The sequence below is a fragment of the Hyaena hyaena genome, unplaced genomic scaffold (assembly GCF_003009895.1).
Source record: "Hyaena hyaena isolate Hyena2069 unplaced genomic scaffold, ASM300989v1 scaffold_245, whole genome shotgun sequence".
In the NCBI taxonomy this organism is placed as follows: domain Eukaryota; kingdom Metazoa; phylum Chordata; class Mammalia; order Carnivora; family Hyaenidae; genus Hyaena; species Hyaena hyaena.
Window position 1 is genome coordinate 2317210 of NW_024080878.1, and position 22211 is coordinate 2339420.

Genomic DNA, 22211 nt, shown 5'->3' on the forward strand with positions numbered 1-22211 from the left:
GTAAGGACCATCTGTCATGGTAATGGAGTCTAAGCACCAAGCAGAAAAACATTGAAAAAGGCAACATATTAGGATTAGCATGGCTAGAACAATGGGCAGTCCAACAGAGAGACACTTAAGAGTTGATTGTAATTCTCCAGTCTAGATGTTTAACCAATCATTAAAGGAAAGAGGGATTGTTTAGAAGTGCCAATTTGAGTATTCATGTCAGTTAGAAATACAGAAATATTTTTGTGGTAATCTGGAATGCACACACACCACTGAGAGCACAAGTTTCACCTTGTGCAACAGTTAAAACATTTATTGCCATTCTATTTTCTAGAACTGCTTTATGCATTTGACTTATTTTAGTATGTAATAATATAATGTTATTTTGAGAGTCACTGAAGGCCATAACTGTGTAATAGGTGGTATTAGCCATCATATAGCCTCTGTTCTGCTTAGTAAGCAATTAGGTAATTAATAAGAGTTACTTTTATAGAAACAAGAAAAATACAAGTTAATGGTTTGAACAGATTTCAAACCCAGTGTCTGCTAGTGCTGCCAGTGAGATTTTTAGATGTCAGGCTTGAAGCATCCTCAGATGGGAGTGGGAACAGGCAGCAGGAATAAGATGGGTTTTTCTGCTTTGTAATTCACATGTCTGTGGTGATCCTCTTGAATGGCCCATTGTAAGAAGGACTTGTTAGTATAAATTGGGGAAAGGAGAATGAAAAAGGTACAACCATCAAAAGAAGTTTGAGATCTTCTACAAGTTCACAGGAATGAGAAGGCCCACTGGTTTCCTGTGAAGGGGGTACAGATTTTATTTTATGTATAGGAGCCCATGAAGAGTGCCCCTCTAATGTTACTTCAGTGGGAGTACATAATATGACCCAATATTTTGGAGTTAAGTCCTGTTGTATTGGACTTTTAATCCTTTAATTGAGCTTATTTTCTTATTGTTGAATTTTAAGAGTTCTTTGTATAATTTGGATAACAGTCCTTTTCAGACATGTCTTTTGTGACTATTTTCTCCCAGTCTGTGGCTTGTCTTCTCATTCTCTTCTTAGTTCCACTGTTATAGACAATAAATGCTGCAAATTATTGGGAGCTTACCATACATCAAGCACAGTGCTAACCATCCTACATATATTATCTCATAAAATTCTATGAGGTGCTGTATTTATTGAGGTTCTTTGGAATGTAAGCAGTAGAAACCAACTCTGACTAGTTAAAGAAGAAATGTATTGAAAGGGTAATAGAGTATCTCATGGAACAGGAAGAAGAGTTGAACAAGCAAAACTTGGAAGGATAGGAACCCACTCTTGCCTGTTTTTGTAGACTCTTTACAAAGCGGATTTAGGGAAAAACCTGGTGCAGTGCTATGGGCTTCTCTTTGTTCCAAATAGTACATTTCTATGAGGGAGAATCTGATTGGCCTACCTTGGTCAGTTATCTATCCTTGAACCAATCAGGTTCAAGGGACATGTAGCACAGGGATGACCACCTTTGTATAAGGGCTGTTCTCAGAGAAAGGGAGTCACTGTGAACAAGTTAGCCACTCAAAGGTGTATTAGTCAAAGTCCCGGCACTCAAAAGTGGGTAATTAGAGAGCACTTAATGAGGGGATTAAGAGTTTAGGGAAAGCAACAAGGGATGTTAGAGCATTTTGGGGCTAGTGATAGTGGGGAACTGTTAGCATGCCAGGCCTGAAGAGGAAAGAGAAGGTAGTGGTTTTTGGAAACCACTGTGGAAAAAAGCTATAAGGAAAAGGCTGCCTGATGAGTAGCTGTGATCTTTGGGAGAGGGTCACAACCAACCTACAGCAACCCAGCAGAGTGGGATCTAGGGAAATAAATACCAAGATGTTACTCTCATCCCACGTGCCAAATTCTTGGACACAACCAGACTCCAGAGAGCAATGGAGTCCCTTGATTCATTTTTTAAATGTTTTATTTATTTTTGAGAGAGAGAGAGAGAGAGAGACAGACAGCATGAGCAGGGGAGGGTCATGGAGAGAGGGAGACACAGAATCCAAAGACAGGCTCCAGGCTCTGAGCTAGCTGTCAGCACAGAGCCTCACGTGGGGCTCAAACCCATGAATCTTGAGATCATGACCTGAGCTGAAGCCGGATGCTTAACCGACTGAGCCACCCAGGTGCCCCACCTTGATTCATTTTTATAGGCCAGCCTCCTGGGACATAAATCAGGGTGTGCAAGGAGGGAGGAAGAGTGGATATGGAGGACGAAATAGAAGACAACCAAGAGAATAATATAAATCCCAGCTTTTGGATAAAAACTGGTGGCTTTGGAGGCATTAATGATTCGTTTAGATTCACACAGTTAATTCAGGATCAGAGCTAGAGTTTGAACTCAGGCAGTTTGACTCCAGAATCTGTGCTTTTAACCACTGTGCCCTATCACCCCTCAGATAAAGACTCTGAATTCAAACACTGGGTTGACCACACTCAGCTCAGATGAGTATTTTATTTCTCTGGGCTCCTTGCAAATTCACCTCTTAGCTGTAGCAGCAACAAAAGCCCATAGTCCAGCCCCCTCAGAGTGAAGCTGATAGATTCACACTTGCCGGGCTCCTGATCCCTCATCCTGAGCTTGGCAGAGCCATGTGGTCTGGAACATCAGAGGCAAAGTTGAGTCCAAGCTTCTTGCCACTGTACTGGCAGCTCTGTTCTTTGTGTAGGCTTGTGATGGGATTTAAATTGCACTCCAATTAAGCCTCTCCTTTCTAAGTCCTTAGGGAGCATTCTCAAGCTTGGACCACTGCACTTGTAAGAGCTAATGCCATTATCATTCGCCTGTTCATCTCATATAAATAAACCCATTAGCACCTCATCTATGTGGCCACTTACTTTCTTGCCACTGTTTGGAGCCCCCAAACATATTTCCAATCAGACATGCAGAGGAAAATATTTACAGCAGTAACATTCACTGTATAGTTTTAATTCCTGTCTCATTATTTTCCAGCTTTTAAACTAATAATAGGTAACCTCTATTACATACTTAACCATGTGCAAGGTACTGTGCTGTTTTTACAAAAATTGGCTCATTTCACCTTGACAACAGATCTAAAGGTAGGTACGACTTAATCCCCACCTTACAGACAAGCAAAGTAAAGCCTATAGAGGTTAATTTGGTGTCTTAGGTGACATAATTATTAAGTAGTAGATTTAAGATTTGAACCCAGACAACCTGACTCTGGAGACCATACCACTTAACCGTGATACCTCCTTCAGTTCTGGATAGCTTGTATTTATAAAACAGTGGACTCTGGCCACCCTTCTCCTCTTTCAGAGGTGAAATTCTGATGTTTGGGGAATAGGGGTATGGTGGAGACTACTAGTGATCATCAAGTATCAATGTATTTCTGAAGATTTTCATCTCTGTTGCAGTTGAGTCACATGCAGTTACATGTGAGTATGTTTGGCCCATTAGGTGTGAGCCAAAGTGATATGTGCTATTTTCGAGCCTGGCAATAACCCCCCTGCACTATCAGCCACTCTCTGTCTCTCCTGTCTATGATTTCAGAAAGTGAAGAACTTAGAGAACTTGTGGCAAAATTGCCACATGTAAGTGGTTTGTTGCTGCTTAGAGACAGCCATGTGGACAGTTACCTGACCTGCACTGGATGATGACATGAGTGAGAAATAAATCTTTGTTAGGTTAGAGCACTTAGATTTTTTAGTTTATTTATTATCATATTGTAATTTTTTATACTCGACTAATATAAATATTGTACCAGATATTCCTGTCTTACAATGGTTCAATTTACAATTTTTCGACTTTATGACGGTACAAAAGTGATACCATGCTTTGAAATTTGATCTTTTCCCAGGGTAGTGACATGTTGTACAGTACTCTCTTGTGATGCTCGGCGGTGGCAATGAACTGTAGCTCCCAGTCAGCCATGCAATCAGGAGGCTAAACAACTGATACACTTATAACCATTCTGTACCCATACAACCATTCTGTTTTTTCACTTTCAGTAAAGCGCTGAATAAATTACATGAGATATGCAACACTTTATTATAAAATAGACTTTGCATTAAATGATTTTGCCCAACTGTATGCTAATATAAGTGTTCTGAGCACACTGAAGGTAGGCTAGGCTAAGCTATGATGTTTGGTAAGTTAGGTGTAGTGCATGCATTTTTGACTGATGATGTTTTCAATCTACAATGGGTTTATTGGGACATAGCTTCATTAAAAGTTGAGGAAGATCTATACAAATACACAAATTGCTATCCTGAAGTAGGGCACTGCTGTAATAGCTTAATGGTCTGGTGGCATGCTGAGAGGAAAACTAATGTTGGAGACTAGAAATGTCTCAGTGCATGTTCTGTGGTGCTGACACATTATCAATTGATCTAACTTTGGGGGGAGAACCGATGTTTACTTTCATGATATCTGTAGGAGAAGAAGTGGAATAACAAAACATTAGTAGTGCACATTGGCTACTATTGGTTGCAACTGACAAGGTATCACAAGAAAAAGATTAGCTCAGAATAAAATTGGCCAGAGACTGACAGAATGGATAATAAACAAGCAAGCAAACAAGCAAACAAATGCCCATCATCAACTATATACCATCTACAAGAGACATATATTAGATTTAAAGACAGAAATAGCTTGAAAGTAAAAGGATGGGAAAATATGGTACCATGCATATAATAGCCCCCTCCTCCAAAAAAGCTGGAATGACTAATACCAAAAAAAAAAAAAAAAAAAAAAACCTTTAAGACAAAAATTGTTACTAGAGACAAAGAAGAACAGTTTAAATCTTTTTTTAGTTACAAAGAATCAAGCCATCAAGAAGATATAAAAATTTTAAACATATGTGCATCTAACAACAGAGCCCCAAAATACACAAAGCAAAAACTGACAGAATTGAGAGATAAATAGACAGTTCTACAATAAGAGTTGAAGACCTCAATACTCCACTTTCATTAATGGATAGAATAACTAGGGGGACTTACAAGATCAAGAAGAATATAGATACTTAACTAACAATATAAACAAACTAGACCTGATAGATAGATAAAACCTTCCACTCAACAACAGAATATATATATTCCTTTCAAGTGCTCATGGGACATTCTCTATACTGGACCATATGTCAAGCCATAAAACAAATTTCAATAAGTTTAAAGGTTTTGAATAATGTAGTTCCCTGACTACAATAGAATGAGATTAGAAATCAGTAACAGAAGGAAATTCACAAACATGTGGAAATGAAACATATTTCTTCTGAATGGGCCAAAGAAGAATTCACAAGGGAAATTAGAAAATACTTTGAGATGAATAAAAATGAACATAACATACTAAAGCTTATGGTATGATATTATGAAGCAGTGCAAGGGAAATTTACAGCTGTAAACACCTGTGTTGAAAGAGAAAAAAAACTGTCAAATCAATAACCTAAACTTTCACCTTTAGAACTAGAAAAAGAAGAGCCAGCTAAACTCAAAGCAAGCAGAAGGAAGGAAATAATAAAGATTGGATCAGAAATAAATAAAATACACATAGAAAAACAATAGAGAAAATCAACAGAACCATAAGCTTTTTTTCTTCTTTTTCTTTTTCTTTTTTAATTTAAATTCAAGTTAGTTAACATGCAGTGTAGCCTTGAGTTCAGGAGTATAACCCAGTGATTCATCTCTTACATATGACACCAAGTGCTCATCCCAAAAAGTACCCTCCTATGAGCATTGGGTGTTGTATGTAAGCGATGAATCATGAGAACCTACCCCCAAAACCAAGAGCACACTGTATACAGTATATGTTAGCCAACTTGACAATAAATTATTTGTTTAAAAAAGTGCCCCCCTCCCTCCTACACTGTTGGTGGGAATGTAAACTGGTACAGCCCCTCTGGAAAACAGTGTGGAGGTTCCTCAGGAAACTAACAATAGAACTCCCCTAGGACCCAGCAATAGCACTGCTAGGAATTTACCCAAGGGATACAGAAATGCTGAGGCATAGGAGCACATGTACCCCAATGTTCATAGCAGCACTCTCCACAATAGCTAAAACATGGAAAGAGCCTAAGTGTCCATCAACGGACGAATGGATCAAGAAGATGTGGTTTATCTATACCATGGAATACTCCATGGCAATGAGAAACAATGAAATCTGGCCATGTGTAGCAACATGGATGGACCTTGAGGGTGTTATGCTGAGCGAAATAAGTCAGGCAAAGAAGGACAAATATCATATGTTTGCACGTATAGGAGGATTAGGAGGAACTTGATGGAGGAACAAGGGGGAGAAGAAGGGGGGAAATGGTGGGGGAAAGGGAGGGAGGCAAACCATGAGAGACTCTTGAATGCTGACAAAAACTGAGGACTGATGGATGTGGGGGGGAGGGGGGGATGGGCATGGAGGAGGGCACTTGTGGGGATGAGCACTGGGTGTTATGTGGAAACTAATTTGACAATAAACTATTTGTAAAAAAAAATAATAATAAACAAATAAAAAAGTGCCCCCCTTAATGCCCATCACCCACTTAATCCATCCCCCCACCCTTCCCTTCCAGGAGCCCTCAGTTCTCTGTAGTTGTTGTTGTTGTTGTTGTTGTTGTTTAAAAGATCAATAAAACTGACAATCCTTTACCTGGAATGACCAAGAAAAAAAAAAAAAAAGAGAGCGAAGACTCAAATTACTAAAGTCAGGAATTAAAGAGGGGACACAACTATTAACCTTACAAAAATAAAAAGGAATATAAGGGAATGCTGTGAATACTTACATGCCAACAAATTAAATAGCCTAGATGAAATAACCAGATTTCTAGAAAGACATAACACATGGAAACTGACTCAAGAAGAAATAGAAAACTATAACAGGCCTCAAACAAATGAAGAGATTGGATTAGTAATCAAAAAACTTGCCTCAGGGCACCTGCGTGGCTCGGTTGGCTAGGTGTCCGACTTCGGCTCAGGTCATGATCTCACGGTTCGTGGGTTCAAGCTCTGTGCTGACTGCCAGCTCAGAGCCTGAAGCCTGTTTCGGATTCTGTCTCTCTCTCCCTCTCTCTCTCTCTCAGAAATAAATAAAACATTAAAAAAAAATAGTAAAAGAAAAAACTTGCCTCAAAGAAAAGCAGAGGACTGGTGGCTTCAATGTTAAATTCTACCAAATGTTTAAAGAAGAGTTAACCTCAATACTTCACAAAGACTTCCAAAAAACATGAGAGGAGGAGGGGGGAGTTAAGATGGCAGAGAAGTAGGGGGACTGGGATTTCCCTTGTCCCTCAAACACAGCTATATTGAGGTCAGATCACTTGAAACACCCAGGAAATCAATGTGTGGAGTGGAACAAGGATCTCCACAGGTGGAGGGAGACAGCTTGGTGGAATCAAAGTGTGTGTATGCCAATTGGGGAAGATTTTTATCATGTGTGTAGGCATGGAGGGGAAGGAATCCCTTCTGTGGAGAGACACAAAGGAGAGAAAGACGGGCTCTTTCTCTGAAATACTGAAATTGCAGTATTGTGTTATCACAAGAGGAAAATCTCTCCTGATAATGGACTGGGGAACAAGAAATACACGGAGAGTGTCAGTTTCCATCTTGCAAACAGCCTCAGGTGCCGAAACTCCAGGTTTTAAAAAGAATGCGACTTTCTCTGACCAGAACTGTTTCCGTGTGTGCAGCACCTGGGGGGCAGGGGAGCAAGCCTTGGGGTGCTGTAGGAATCTCAGGGGTGTACTGGGAGGGAACAGTTCCCTCCCTTGAATACTGTGGGAAGGGGGTGTATTGCAACCCGCCCCCAGGACAAAAGACCCTGCAGGTGCAAGCTCAAAGCCTTTTATCGGCTGGGCGAAGTGGCCTTGTTCCATAACCAGGTCCACGGGGTGTGGGATCGATCCTTTAAGAAATCGGGTTTTGAATCCCAGCCCAGTGCCTAGGAGACGTCAGAGACTGTGGAGCAGGACAGCCAGCCTGCCCCGCCCGAGACTACTATGAGGGCTCTCTACCAGCGTGGTTTGGACACCAGTCTGGGGAAGAGAGATTGAGGTGTTGTCATTTTCCCCCTCCAACACCAACAAGGTGGGGCCTCAGGGAACAGGACAGTGGCCCCTGGTGGAGGTGGGGCCCTCTTACAACAAACCCTGCCCTGTGCCCAGCAACTGCTTATCTCCAGAAGTGAGATTGACAATGAATGAACCAGATGGCCCCTCCTCCAAACCAGCACAGCCCCCAGTCCCAGGCACCAACAGACAACTGTTCTTTGTTTTTACCTGTTAGTCTGCTTGTCTGTCTGCTGGTTTGTCTGTTTGTTCTTCTTTTCTCTTCTCTTTTTCTCACCACCCTCTTCTTTTTTCTTTTTCTTTTAGAATCAACATGCACAAAAAGATTGAGATCATACCATGCATATTTTCAGAATCACAACACTATGAAACTTGAAATCAAATACAAGAAAAGATTTGTAAAGCCCACAAATACATGGAGGTTAAAGAACATCCTACTAAAGAATGAATGGGTTAACCAGGAAATTAAAAAAGAAATTAAAAAATATATGGAAGCAAATGAAGATGAAACCACGACAGTCCAAACCATTTGGGATTCAGCAAAGGCAGTACTAACAGGAAAACGCATTGCAGTTCAGGCCTGTCTCAACAAGCAAGAAAGGTCCCAAATACACAACCTAACCTTACACCTAAAGGAGCAAGAAAGGCAGTAGCAAAGAAAGCCCAAAGCCAACAGAAGAAGAGAAATAATAAAGATTAGAGCAGAAAAACATAATATAGACTTAAAAAAAAAAAAACCAGTAGAACAGATCAATGTAACTAAGAGCTGTTTTTTTTAAAGAATAAACAAAATTGATAAACCCCTAGCCAGACATCTCAAAAGAAAAGAGGACCCAAATAGATAAAATCACAAACGAAAGAGGAGAGACCACAACCAACACCACAGAAATACAAACAATTATTAAAGAATACTGTGAAAATATTATATGCCAACAAACTGGACAACCTGGAAGAAATGGACAAATTCCTAGACATTCACACACTAAACTCAAATGGGAAAAAATAGAAAATTTGAACAGACCCATAACCAGGAAAGAACCGGAATGTCAACCAGGCATTTAAAGCAGAGTTAACACCTATTCTTCTCAAACTGTTCCAAAAAAGAGAAATGGAAGGAAAGATTTCAAACCACTTCCATGAAGGCAGAATTACCTTGATTCCAAAACCAGACAAGGACCCCACTAAAAAGGAGAATTACAGGCCAATATTCCTGATGAACATGATGCAAAAATTCTCAACAAGATACTAGCAAATCAAATTCAACAGTCACTAAAAGAATTATTCACCATGATCAAGTGGGATTCATTCTTGGGCTGCAGGGCTAGTTCAATATTTGCAAATCAGTCAACGTGGTACACCACATTAGTAGAAGAAAGGAAAAGAACCATATGATCCTGTCAATTGATGCAGAAAGAGCATTTGACAAAATACATCCTTTCTTAATAAAAACCCTCAAAGAAGTTGGGATAGAAGGTAAACCTTAACATCACAAGAGCCTTTTATAAAAGGCCCATAGCTAATATCATTCTCAATAGGGAAAAACTGAGAACTTTCCCCTTAAGATCAGGAACACAAGGGGCACCTGGGTGGCTCAGTCAGTTAAGCGTCCGACTTCAGCTCAGGTCATGATCTCACAGTTCGTGGGTTCGAGCCCCGTGTTGGGCTCAGCTAGCTCAGAGCCTGGAGCCTGTTTCAGATTCTGTGTCTCCCTCTCTCTCTGATCCTCCCCTGCTCACGCTGTCTCTCTTTCGCAGGAATAAATAAAACATTAAAATAAAAAAAAAAAGATCAGGAACACAAAAGAGATGTCCACTCTTACCACTGTTGTTCAACATGGTATTGGAAGTCCTAGCCTCAGCAAAATGAAATAAACAAAATGAAATAAAAGACATCCAAAACTGGCAAAGAAGAAGACAAACTCTCACTCTTCACAGATGACATGACACTCTACATGGAAAACCCAAAAGACTCCACCAAAAACCTGCTAGAACTCACACATGAACTCAGCAAAGTCGCAGGATATAAAATCAATGTACAGAAATTGGCTGCATTTCTATATACCAATAGTGAAGCAACAGAAAGAGATATCAAGTAATCTATTCATTTACAACTGCAACAAAACCCATAAAATACCTAGGAATAGCCTAACCAAAGAGGTAAAAGATCTGTACACTGAAAACTAAAGAAAGCTTATGAAATAAATTGAAGAAGACACAAAGAAGTGGAAACATTCTATTCTCATGGACTGGAAGAACAAATATTGTTAAAATGTCAATACTACCCAAAGCAATCTACATATTCAATGAAATCCTTATCAAAATAACACCAGCATTATTCACAGAACTAGAATAAACAATCCTAAAATTTGTATGGAACCACAAACCTGCATAGCCACATGCCTGCATACCCAAAGTAATGTTGAAAAAGAAAATCAAATCTGGAAGCATCAAAATCCTGGACTTTAACCTGTATTACAAAACTGTAACCATCAAAACATATGGTATTGGCACAAAAGCAGACACATAGATCAATGGAATAGAATAGAGAACCCAGAAATCGAACCATGAATATATGGCCAAATAATCTTTGACAAAGCAGGAAGGCGTATCCAATGGAATAAAGACAATCTCTTTAGCATATGGTGCTGAGAGAACTGGATAGCACATGCAGAAGAATTAAACTGACCACTTTCTTATACCACACACAAAAATGATTTCAAAATGGATGAAAGACCTAAATGTGGGACAGGAAACCATCAAAATCCTAGAGGAGAAAACAGGCAGCAACCTCTTTGACCTAGGCTGCAGGAACTTCTAACTTGACGTCTCCAGAGGCAAGGGAATTAAAATGAACTATTGGGACCTCATCAAGATAAAAGCTTCTGTACGGCAAAGGAAACAATCAACAAAACTAAAAGGCAGCCAATGGAATGGGAGAAGATATTTGCAAATGACATGTTGGATAAAGTGTTAGTATCCAAAAGCTATAAAGAACTTATCAACACCCCCCAAAAAAGTAATCCAGTGAAGAAATGGGCAGAAAACATGAATAAGCACTTTTCCAAAGAAGACCGCCAGATGGCAAACACATAAAAAGATGCTCAACATCACTCATTATCAGGGAAATACAAATCAAAACCACAATGAGATACCACCTCACACCGGTCAGAATGGCTAATATTAACAACTCAGGAAATGACAGATGTTGGCGAGGATGTAGAGAAAGGGGAACCCTTTTGTACTGTTGGTGGGAATGCAAACTGATGCAGCCACTCTGGAAAACAGTATGGGGTAGGTTCCTCAAAAAAATAAAAATAGGACTACCTTACAACCCAGCAATTGCACTCCTAGGAATTTATCCAAAGTATCCAAAAATGCTGATTCAAAGGGACACATGAACCCCAATGTTCATAGCAGCACTATCAACAATAGGCAAATTATAGAAAGAGCGCTAATATCCAGCAACTGATGAATGGATTAAGAAGATGTGGTATATACATACAATGGAATACTACTTGGTGATGAAAAAGAATGAATCTTGCCATTTGGAACACCATGGATGGAACCGGAGGGTGTTATGTTAAGCAAAATGAGCCAATCAGAGAAAGACAGAAACCATATGATTTCACTCATATATGGAGTTTCAGAAACCCAACAGATGAACACAGGGGAAGGGAAGGAAAAATCAGGTAAAAACAGAGAGAGAGGCAAACCATAAAAAGACTCTTAAATACAGAGAATAAACTGAGGGTTTTGGGAAGGAGGTGCATGGGGTAAATGGGTGATGGGTATTAAGGTGGGCACTTTTCGGGATGAGCACTGGTTGTCATATGTAAGAGATGAATCACTGGGTTCTACTCCTGAACCAAGACTGTACTGTAGGTTATCTAACTTGAAAATAGATTTAAAAAACAAAATTAAAAATAGAATATATTTGGTTGTTTTGTCAGTAGAAATTAAATGGTATAGACAAAAGCCTGGAATACCGAGGTCAGCAGACTTAGAAAAGCTGATTGCTTCTAACTCCCAAACAGTAAGAAATGGAAATTTAAAAGGCTTTGCGTGACAAACACTCAAGATGTTTCAGTTGATTATAATGAATCATGGAAAATATCTGATTAAATGTGTGTTCCTTTGTTCCAGCCAGCTTCAAGGAAATCACTATCACATTGAAAGAGAGCATGGGGGCAAGGAGACAGAAGACTATGTCTTACAAAAGCAATTGTAAGACTATATCTTAGAACAAATTCAAAGACTAAGTCTTACAAAAGAACACTGAGTAGGAATATTGGCAAATAGAACAACTGGGTGCCAATAGATTAGAAGCTTACCAATGTTTTGAGGGAAATGTATTGTCAAAGAAACCACAAGCTTGTGTAAAAATCCTAAATTCGTTAGTTAAGCCATAAAACAACCTCTGGCAGGAAGTTGCATAGGAAAAGCAGTCTTCCCAACTCCCTCTTTAGATGTAGCCAAGGCAAATAGGGTCCAGGAAGAAGCCCTCTGGAGGATGATGCCAAGGATCACAAAGGATAATAATGGAGGAGAGAGTCACTGCTCCAGGCTAGGCAGCCTTGATATCAAAGCATGGTATTTCAGCTTTGTAATACCAGTGTATCTGTGGAACGGTGACTACTGGCAGTCTCTCAGTGTTCCCCTTTCTGAATGGGTGTGCTTATTTGTTGACTGAAGTTATCCTATTCCTGATCCATTATTGCACATTTGTAGGTTGGCATAGGCATGCGGTGGACAACTTGCTTTCTTAGTTCCCAGGTCTTCAAGTCTAAGAGAAGTTTTATCTGTTCTTGATGGAGAGGACTATGAAATGCAGTGGCATGTTGGACTTTGCGTTGTCTTCCCTGAGGACCAGTTGAAGGCGTTTTCTTGTGGGAAAAAGGGAACAAACAAGTGTTGCATGACCAGAAGAAAATACTTTGGTGGAGACTGTTACTGCCCTCAAATGGGCTCCTCTAAAATTTTTTTAAAATGTTTATTTTTGAGAGAGAGAAGCAGACAGAGTGGGAGCAGGGGAGGGGCAGAGAGAGAGGGAGACACAGAATTCAAAGCAGGCTCCAGGCTCCAAGCTGTCAGCACAAAGCCCAATGTGGGGCTCAAACTCACAAATCATGAGATCATGACCTGAGCCGAAATCAGATGCTTAACTGACTGAGTCACCCAGGCGCCCCACCATGGACTCCTCTAAATTTCCCAGCCTGCAGTGTTGACCAGTAATTTTCTTTTCTTAATGTCTTTCTGATATCAAGGTATCAAGTTTTGCAAGCCTTATAAAAATGATTTTGGATGTTTCTCTTCCTCTATTCTCTGGATGCACTTGTTTAGATCAGTATTATTTGTACTTTAAATGTTTGTGAAGCTATTTGGGCCTGTCATTTTCTTTGTGGGAAGAGTTTTAATGTCAGATTCACTTTATGTGATAATGGTATTGGTATTTTAAAACTTCGTCTTTTGGTAAATTGAATTCTAGGGAACTTGTATATTTCACCTTAATCTTCCAATTTATTGGCATAAATATGGGCACATAGAGTGCTAATTTGTTTACATAAAGTTGTTTATTATATCCTCTCATGTATATCCTACTAATGCATATAAGATCCATAGTGATATCCTATTTTACTGCTACTTATTTTTGTTTAATGTTTATTTATTTTTGAGAGAAAGAGAGAGAGAGAGCAAGCAAGGGAGTGTGAGTGAGGGAGGGGCAGGGGGGGGGCAGGGGATTTGAAGTAGGTTCTGTGCTGACAGCAGAGAGCCTGATACAGGGTTTGAATTCAGGAAACAGGTGGCTCAGTCGGTTAAGCATCCGACTTCAGCTCAGGTCATGATCTCGCGGTCTGTGGGTTCAAGCTCTGTATCGGTCTCTGTGCTGACAGCTCAGAGCCTGGAGCCTGTTTCAGATTCTGTGTCTCCCTCTCCCTCTGCCCCTCCCCAGCTCGTGCTCTGTCTCAAAAATAAATAAACATTAAAAAATAAAAATAAATATTTGATTTTGGTATCTGTGTTCTCTTTTTCCCTATTATTCCCCTCTAGATTTGTTTTGCTAGAGGGTTATTAATTGTATTAATCCATTAAAGATTAAGATTTTACTCCATTGTGTGTCTTTTTAAAAAATCGATTTCTTCTCCTATCTTTTTGCCTCCTTTCTCCTTTTAGGGGGGGGTTAATTTGCCATTCTTTTTCTAGATTTGAGTTGGAATCTTAGATCGTTGGTTTTCAATCTTTCTTATTTTTTAATATATATATGTAAAGGTATATGTTTTCTTCTAGGCACTGCTTTAGTAGTGTTTCTGGCCACATCACCACCCTTCTCCCACACATCAAGTAGTGAGAGACTCCTAATAGTGGAAATGTAGGATTGAACCTGCTTGAATCTCTGAGTCATTATTTGGAGGAAAGCCATGAAGGAGAGCTACCTGACCTGCATTGGCTTGTGATATAAGCAAGAAACATACCTTTGATGTGTTTAGCTACTGGGTTTTCTATCTGATTTCTTTCTTTGTCTGTTTTGAGTATGTTTGCTATAGCCTAGCCTATCTTGTCTAATATAGGAGGACTTGCTTATATCAGTTCCTGTGTTGGTTTACATGACAGTTTGCTATGACCTCTATTCTATTATACCCCCAAATATCAATATTATGAGATTCTTGTTCTAAGACACTTTTACTGAGTATGTGGGGGACTGTGAAGGGACATTACAGTACAGAAGACAATAGGCAACAGTGTTAAATGTAATAGGCCTTCCCCTCCCCCCATAAGGAAGTTTTCATTGTCTTTGCAGTCTGGCCCTGCCCTGTCGCCAAGATTCAGAGTTCTCTTCTCTGTTTACACTCTTCCCTCTCGGTTCATACTCTCTCTTCTTCGTATCCTTTTTATTCCAGAGTACCTCAAATTCTCCAGCTTCTACATATGGCTTTTTCTTACTTTGGATAAAACAAAATTCCTGGTCATAGCGTCTTTTCTTCAGATCCGAGCACATCCAGAGGCCTGTGTCAGAGATGCGGCGGTGGGCCCCCTACTGGAGGCTCAGAGCAGGGGCTCCGCGTGGAGAAGGGTTCCCCCCAGGCCCTAGAGTTGTATTTTAAAAAGTCTTCCTACTACTTTCTTTGTATGTCCACACTTTTGCTTCTTTTATTTCATTTGTTTTATTTTTCACATAGTTGAAATCCTGCTCTGTACCCTCCTTTTATGACTTAATATTCTATCATGAGTATTTACTATATTCATATATGATCTTGGTAAACATTATTTTGCATTCACATTTATTTTCCTCTTTAAAAAGTCAATGATCAGTCCCAAGGGGTATAAGAAGGACATGCAAATTCCTGAATTCCCAACCACTGGACAGAGAACATTCAACAAAACGGCTGCATGACTTCGGCACGGACAGCTGAACAGAAAGGAGAATATTCAGAAAATCTGCTTGGGCAAAGCTGTCCCTTACCAAACTGTAACAGAGCCGTGGTTCTGGTGGGACAGAGAACTAGAACTGCCAGATTCAGATGCATCTGGGTATGTCTGGAGCATTTATGGGGAAGGGGCAGGCAGCAGTCTGTTGGCAGAAGGATGTAGGAACCCTTGGGAAAGGGTCCAGCCTGTGAATGTGGTTTACATCGTCCTTGCCCCACCTGAGAGGGAAGGGCTATAATGGAAAGTGAGTAAAAGCATGGCAAGTTCACTGAAATTTCTGTGGGAGTATCAAGCCATCTTCCTTTGTGTTCTCTGTAGTAGTGGCCCACAGAGGACAGGAAAGCGATGGTGGAAAGATCCTCCCTCCCTCCTTCCCAATGGTGGATAACCCTGGGAAACAGATTGAACACGGCTGCCTGAGTAACTGAACCAGGCAGCTGAACCAATCTATGTTTGTCTAGAAAAGGAGGGTCTGAAGAGTTGCCATGAGAACTGGCCATGACTTCAGTGTTCAGCCTGATCGAGTACCAGTCACCAGCTAACCAAAGGGCAAGAGAGATCAGAGTGCCAAAGTGGTAACTCAGCACTGCTTCCAGACCCTCAGCTTTGGAGGAGAGAGAGCCTACAGGGGCTGGTGGGCTCAGCCAGGTGTCTGCAGCCATCAGGTTCATAGGAAGGCTTGCAGCTCAGGTTAGAGACAGGAAAACCTTATGCTGAAGAGTAACTCATGCATAGAGGCCTAATAAGGGTCTGCATACATAGGTAAGGCTGTGAGGAAGCAGACAGGAAGGACTAAAGAAGTTGACCTTGTAACGAGACAATTAAGATCACCTGGAGTCTGGCTTTATTGGAAGCCTGCCATGTAATTAGTGCTGCTGCTCTTTTGACTCTCCCTTTCAGGCCCAGGAAGGTAACAACTTGATGTTACGAGCCCTCGAATGTTGTACGAATCCTCATATTTTCAAACACCCTTCCCATATCTTCATAAATTGTCCTTCTGTTAAATTATCTGTGAAATCAGTTATCCTGATATGAATATACCATCCATTTGCTGCTAGGACACTACTGATACAGTGCTGTTCTGTTGATGGCTCTGGGGAAGCCCCCTGGGACCCTGGCTCTCAGCAACCAGCTCTGGAGATAGCGGATGGGGATGAGGTGCAAATGGCGGACCCCTGCAGGGATGTGTGTGAGGAAGCACAACAGGTAAGGACAGACACTGTGGTTTCATCGTACTATTCAGAGGTCCCTGGTGGGAATGGAATCTGGCCGTGCATTCAGGCCTGACATGTTGGGATGGATAGAGATTAGATAGATCTGATTTGATCAGGGTGGGGTGGTGCTACTAGGAGGCTGAAAGGCTAAATAAAGTAAGACCATAGCCCAGGACCATGAATCACCCAGATCTTATTCCACTTGCTCTGTGGAGCAGAACGGAGCAGGAGGGCAGACTCAGGGAGGATGAGTGATTAAGTTTTGAGCCCATGAGGAAAGAGTAGGGTGGGATAGGTCGTACCTGGTCGGAGTGCCTGCACACCAGTAAGTCCCTCTACACATTTAGCAGAATAAATGAATATGCTTACAAAACAGCCTGCACACCAGTAAGTCCCTCTACAAATTTAGCAGAATAATGAATATGCTTACAAAACAGCATAGGGAGGACATTTTTCTTCACTGACTTTCAGAATATACTCACATGGAAGGAATGTTTGAGAGAGACAATACTGGAATTATTCAGAAGACACAAAGCATTGGGGAGGGTGGGCATGAGGAGTTTTAAAACAGATTTGTTATAAATTTAATAAGTGCTGGAAAGGTGACAGGAAGTAGAAAAGTTAATTAAACAAAACACCACCCTGGAGCACTAAATCTGGTTTTATTTATCCAGGCTTTCCTGGTACTTCCCTTAGTAAACTAAAGAATTTATAGACATTGGAAATTGAGTTTTTATTGTGTAAATTTAGAATGTGCAATCATGAAGACAGGACAGAAATAAAGTGGAGGGGAAATGGCTTAGGTATTGTTCCCCTAAATTCTCCAGGGCCTTTGCACATGCTGTTTCCCATGTCTGGAAACTTCTTCTCCTTCCTCATACCTGAAAGAAGATCAGGTTTTCTTGTTATGCTCTGATATAACTCTTGTACTTTTCCTTCAAAGACAGTATTAGCATGGAAGTCGTGCTTTCATGTGTTCATTTGATCAATGTACTGTCTTTCTTTTTAGCTGATAACCTCCATGAAGGCAAGGGCTGTGTTCTGATCACCATTGTTGCCCTAAAATCCAGTGTCTGACATCTGCCAGATGCTCAACAGGTATTTCACAGGTGACTGCCTGAAGAACTTTTAAAGCACGCCACGTTAAGACTGGCTTCCCAAGGAAAAGAAAGTGAAGCATAACATAATTCTAGTAACCCTGGGCCTATATTGCCTGAATTTCTCTGTGTAGTGACATTCTTCTGACACCACACTAGTGGAGTGGGAGCATGCAACAGCAGCATGGTAACTGTTGACATCAGGACTTGATAAGGAAGGGTAGTGAAGACTTTAATAAGGTAGAATCCTGCCGTCATAGCATGAGGGACAAATAACTCCTTTGATTCCCCCAAAACTGCCAAAAGACTCTCACTTAATTCAGATGTCTTAGGTCTTGAAGTGACTGCTATACCTATGCAAATATCATGGTGCCCAGAGATTGATCTGGAGAAGTTCTGAGGTGGTGAGCATATCTAACTGCACTGTGTTGATATTTTTCTCTGCTTTTTTGGTGTGAGGCTTTAGGCCGGTTATAATCAAGTTAATCATGAAAACAATGGCATTTGTATTTGGAAAGGAAGGCTATGCCTTGGCAGGGTTATATGTGAGAAAAGAAATACCAATGTTATTGGTCAGTGATGCTACAGGGTTGCTCAGTGTCGCCAATGGGGGATAAGTGGAACTATGATATGTTGGCTTCATAAAAGACATTTGCTACATACCTTCTGACTTATTTTTCATTCCTCCCATTCTCTTCCTTCCAGAACATTCAACGAGATCTACTGTCTTAACAGATTTTTAAGTGTATAGCACGGTATTGTTATCTATAGGCATGATGTTGAACAGATCTCTAGAGTTCTTCCATCATGCACAACTGAAATTTTATACATGTTGATTAATTAGCAACTTCCCTTTTCCCCCTCCCCCAGCCCCGGCAACCACCATTCTATTCTTTGCTTCTGAGTTTGACTACATTAGATAACGCATATATGTGGAATTATGAAGCATTTGTCCTTCGATGACTGGCTTATTTTACTTAGCATAATGCTGTAAGGTTCATCCATGTTGTCATATATTGCAGAATTTCCTTCATTTTAAAGGCTGAATAACATTCCATGGTATATATATTTCACATCTTCTTTATCCATGCATTCGTCAATGAACATTTAGGTTTGACCCACATCTTGGCTATTGTGAATACTGCTGCAGTGAACGTGGGAGTGCCAATATCTCTTGAGATCCTGATTTCAATTATTTTGGATAAATATGCATTAGTGAGATTGTTGAATCATGTGAAAGTACAACTCAATAGCAAAAAAAAAAAAGCCAAATAAGCTGATTTTTAAAAGGGCTAAAGACTTGAATAGACATTTCTCCAAAGAAGAGAATGTTTAGGCCTCTTATAATCAAGTTAATTGTAGCATTAATGTCAAAGGTCAACAGGTATATGAAAAGATGTTCAATATCACTAATCATCAGGGAAATGCACATCAAAACCATAATAAGATATTACCTTACACACGTTAGGGTGGCTAGTCTCAAGAAAACAGAAGACAACAAGTGTTGGTGAGGATGTGAAGAAATTAAAACCCCTTGTGCACTGTTGTGGGAATGCAAAATGGCACACCACTATAGAAAACGGTATGGAGGCTGATCAAAAAACTAAAAATAGAATTGCCGTATGATCTTTCCTCCTTTATTGCTCCATGAAACATGTATGTAATGGCTTAAGATCTAGCCATAGGCTCTTAGCAAAGGAAGGGAGACTGTTAATTCCCACAAGGATGAGGGCCACACTTGAGGGATGGTAGGGTGGTGGCTGGAAGAAGTCTTAAGATTTGTGAAGTGTCCATAATTCCCAACTCTGAGCTATTTAGTGAAAGAAAGAGAAAGAAATTTTTAGTTATCTCATTGCTATCTTAGGTGTCTGTTATCCTTACCCTCAGCTGAACCCAATTCCAATTAATACATTTGAGAATACTAAATTATTGGCAGGACACAGCTTTGGCTATGTTTATTCAAGAAGGATCTGAGTTTTGCCATAGGTCACTGGAATTGATTGGCTCAAATGGGGATTATCTGGAATGTGATGTAAACATGAAATATGCAGATGGGCCAGTGACTGGGGCTTACCTTTTAGGAACAGTTGACAGATAATAGATACTAGTGATGTGCAGGTGATTTATTTCTCTTTCTCAAAGGCTCAGTCTTTAGAAAAATCATGAGCAATGGGAACTTCTGTCCAACTTGACCTGTTTGGGACTTGTCCAGCGTTCTCTCCAAGGTTTCTGAAGATTCCTGGGGAGGAGCTTCTGTGTCATAGCTACCTTTGGGTACTCTTTCCTCTTCTTTTCTGGGAACCACCCTCCTGTTTTTCCTGGGCCCTCTCAGCATGGAACATGACTTTTCCTTCTTTGTTCCCTCAGACCATCTCTTAACCCGCTTTGCCTGAAGGTTTGTGGATAGTTGGATAGCTGATAAAGAGCCAGTTGCCCTGTTAACACTTAACGATGCAAAGAAACAGAGGAGCTGTGAAAGAACAGTTTTTTAAAAATTCAATTTTTGATTTTTTTGTTTTTTCAACAATTGTTTTTATTGTATTAAAACACATAGAATATGATATTTGCCACTTTAACATGTACAATTTTATGTACACATTTTACATGGACAAATCAGTGGCGTCAATTATGTTCATAATGTTGGGCAGCCATTACAATTTTTAAACTTTTGATTTCCTAAATCAAATTCTTATGCAGAGTCCTCCTCCCTCACCCAGAGGGGTTATTATCCTTGTGAGATCATAAGTTATGTTCATTCAAATAAATGGAATTCAGGAACTGGAAAAATCCCAATGCTTCCCTCTGATACAATTTAAGCTGCTCCCATTTCTCCAGATGTCCTTGGTGAAACCCACTGAGCTGAGGATGGATTGGGTGTTGACGGTACAGTCTGGAGTCTAATACTCAACTGGGGTGCAGATACTTGAGGGAGAGGATAGCTATATCGTCTTGCTCCTGGCTCAGCCTTTAGCCCTATCACTCACTGAATGGTTGAGCAGGCAGTTCTGGACTAATAGAGATCAGGAAGAGAACACCCTGGGTTGGAGGAGTGCTAGAAGCTTCAGCCAGGAGGGATCTTGGGAATAAGTATGGGCTAAGGGGAATGTGTGTGTGTGTGTGTGTGTGTGTGTGTGTATGCATATGCATATGCAATGGAGGAAGACTGCACCTCTGGGAGATGGAGGTCACAGCCTCATCTGTGAGCTCTATTCTGCCCACCACCCTCTACCTCCTCCCAAATTCTAGAGGGCCATGGTCATGTTAGAATTTGACATTTGAATTTCAAGTTATAAGGTAAAAGATGAAGGGAGTTGAAGGCAGATGATTTGGGGAGTTTGGACAATGGGTTAAATGAGCAAGGCTGTCTGAGGCTGTGACTTCCACTGTACAAGTGCAGCATCTCACCAGAATGGCATAATGGCTGATGGTGGAGTTTTGGAGAGTATGAAAGACACACAGATGTGGGAATGAGCTAGCGGTAAACTGGAGTAATAGTCTAGGATTATCTTGTACAGAGTCCTGGAGGGAAGGCAGAGACAACAGGCCAATCTTAGATTGGGGAAGGGGACTGCTAATTGCCAAACTTCCAGTTAACTACAGAGACCATGTGCCTATGAGCACACGGGCATGTCCTGGGGAGTGTCAGCCTCCCGCCTACTGAAAAAGTGTTCTGTGGTCATATGCTGCTGGCCCAAGCCTCAAACACCCACTCACTGACCCTCCTACATTGTGCAGACAGGAATGACTGAGGGCCTCTAAGCCCAGTGTCTCCAGTCACCCCAAGACTCAATGCAGTACTACTCCTCAGCTCTCCCCTCTCCCTCTGCTTCCTGTCACAACAGCTCCATTTCTGGCCCCAAGTGCATGTGCTGTGGGCCTAGGGCTCAGCTCTCATTCACATTAATTTTCAAAGTACTCAGGTTTGACTCTCGCTTTTCTAGAAACCCATTTCAGAAAGAAGGAAACAGCTGTTAACTGTAAAGGGCACTGTTCTGCCCACTGCCCATCTCCAGCTTGCTCAGGGCTGATTGATGACCTGAGACATAAATTCCTGGGGGAAGGATTTGAACTTCAAATTGGAATGAGAGGCAGGCGGTGGGGGGAGGGTGTCCACCATTATGCCATAGCATCAGCAGGGGCCACAATACCCTTCTGTGTCCAGAGCCAGGAGCACTGTCCTGGGCATTCTTCTTCCAGCCACCACGTACTCCTGCGGGACCTATTTCTGCATGTTGTCAGACCATATGCCATAATTTCAGTCCACTCAGTTAGTAGAAGTCTCTAGGGCACTTTGGTTTGAAAACTAGATACATTTGATGAGGTTCTGCTAAAGCACTCAGAAGCAGAGCCCCTTTCTTATTGTCTCCCAGCGGGGTGTGTGTGAGTGTGTGTGTGAGATTTTAGCTTCTGTAGCCCAGGATACCATAAAAGGAGACTGAGAAATTGGGTG

At 40.9% G+C, this 22211-nt stretch overlaps 1 long non-coding RNA gene across 1 annotated transcript in view; it reads left to right on the forward strand.

Moving 5' to 3' along the window:
• The window catches only part of LOC120240024, a 56925-nt gene extending 38540 nt beyond the window's left edge, over positions 1 to 18385 (forward strand). Inside the window, exons 3-5 of the long non-coding RNA XR_005530566.1 lie at positions 15323 to 15552; positions 16509 to 16656; positions 17674 to 18385. This is a non-coding gene — a long non-coding RNA (uncharacterized LOC120240024). The remainder of the gene's footprint in view (positions 1 to 15322; positions 15553 to 16508; positions 16657 to 17673) is intronic.
• Positions 18386 to 22211: the final 3826 nt, after the last annotated feature.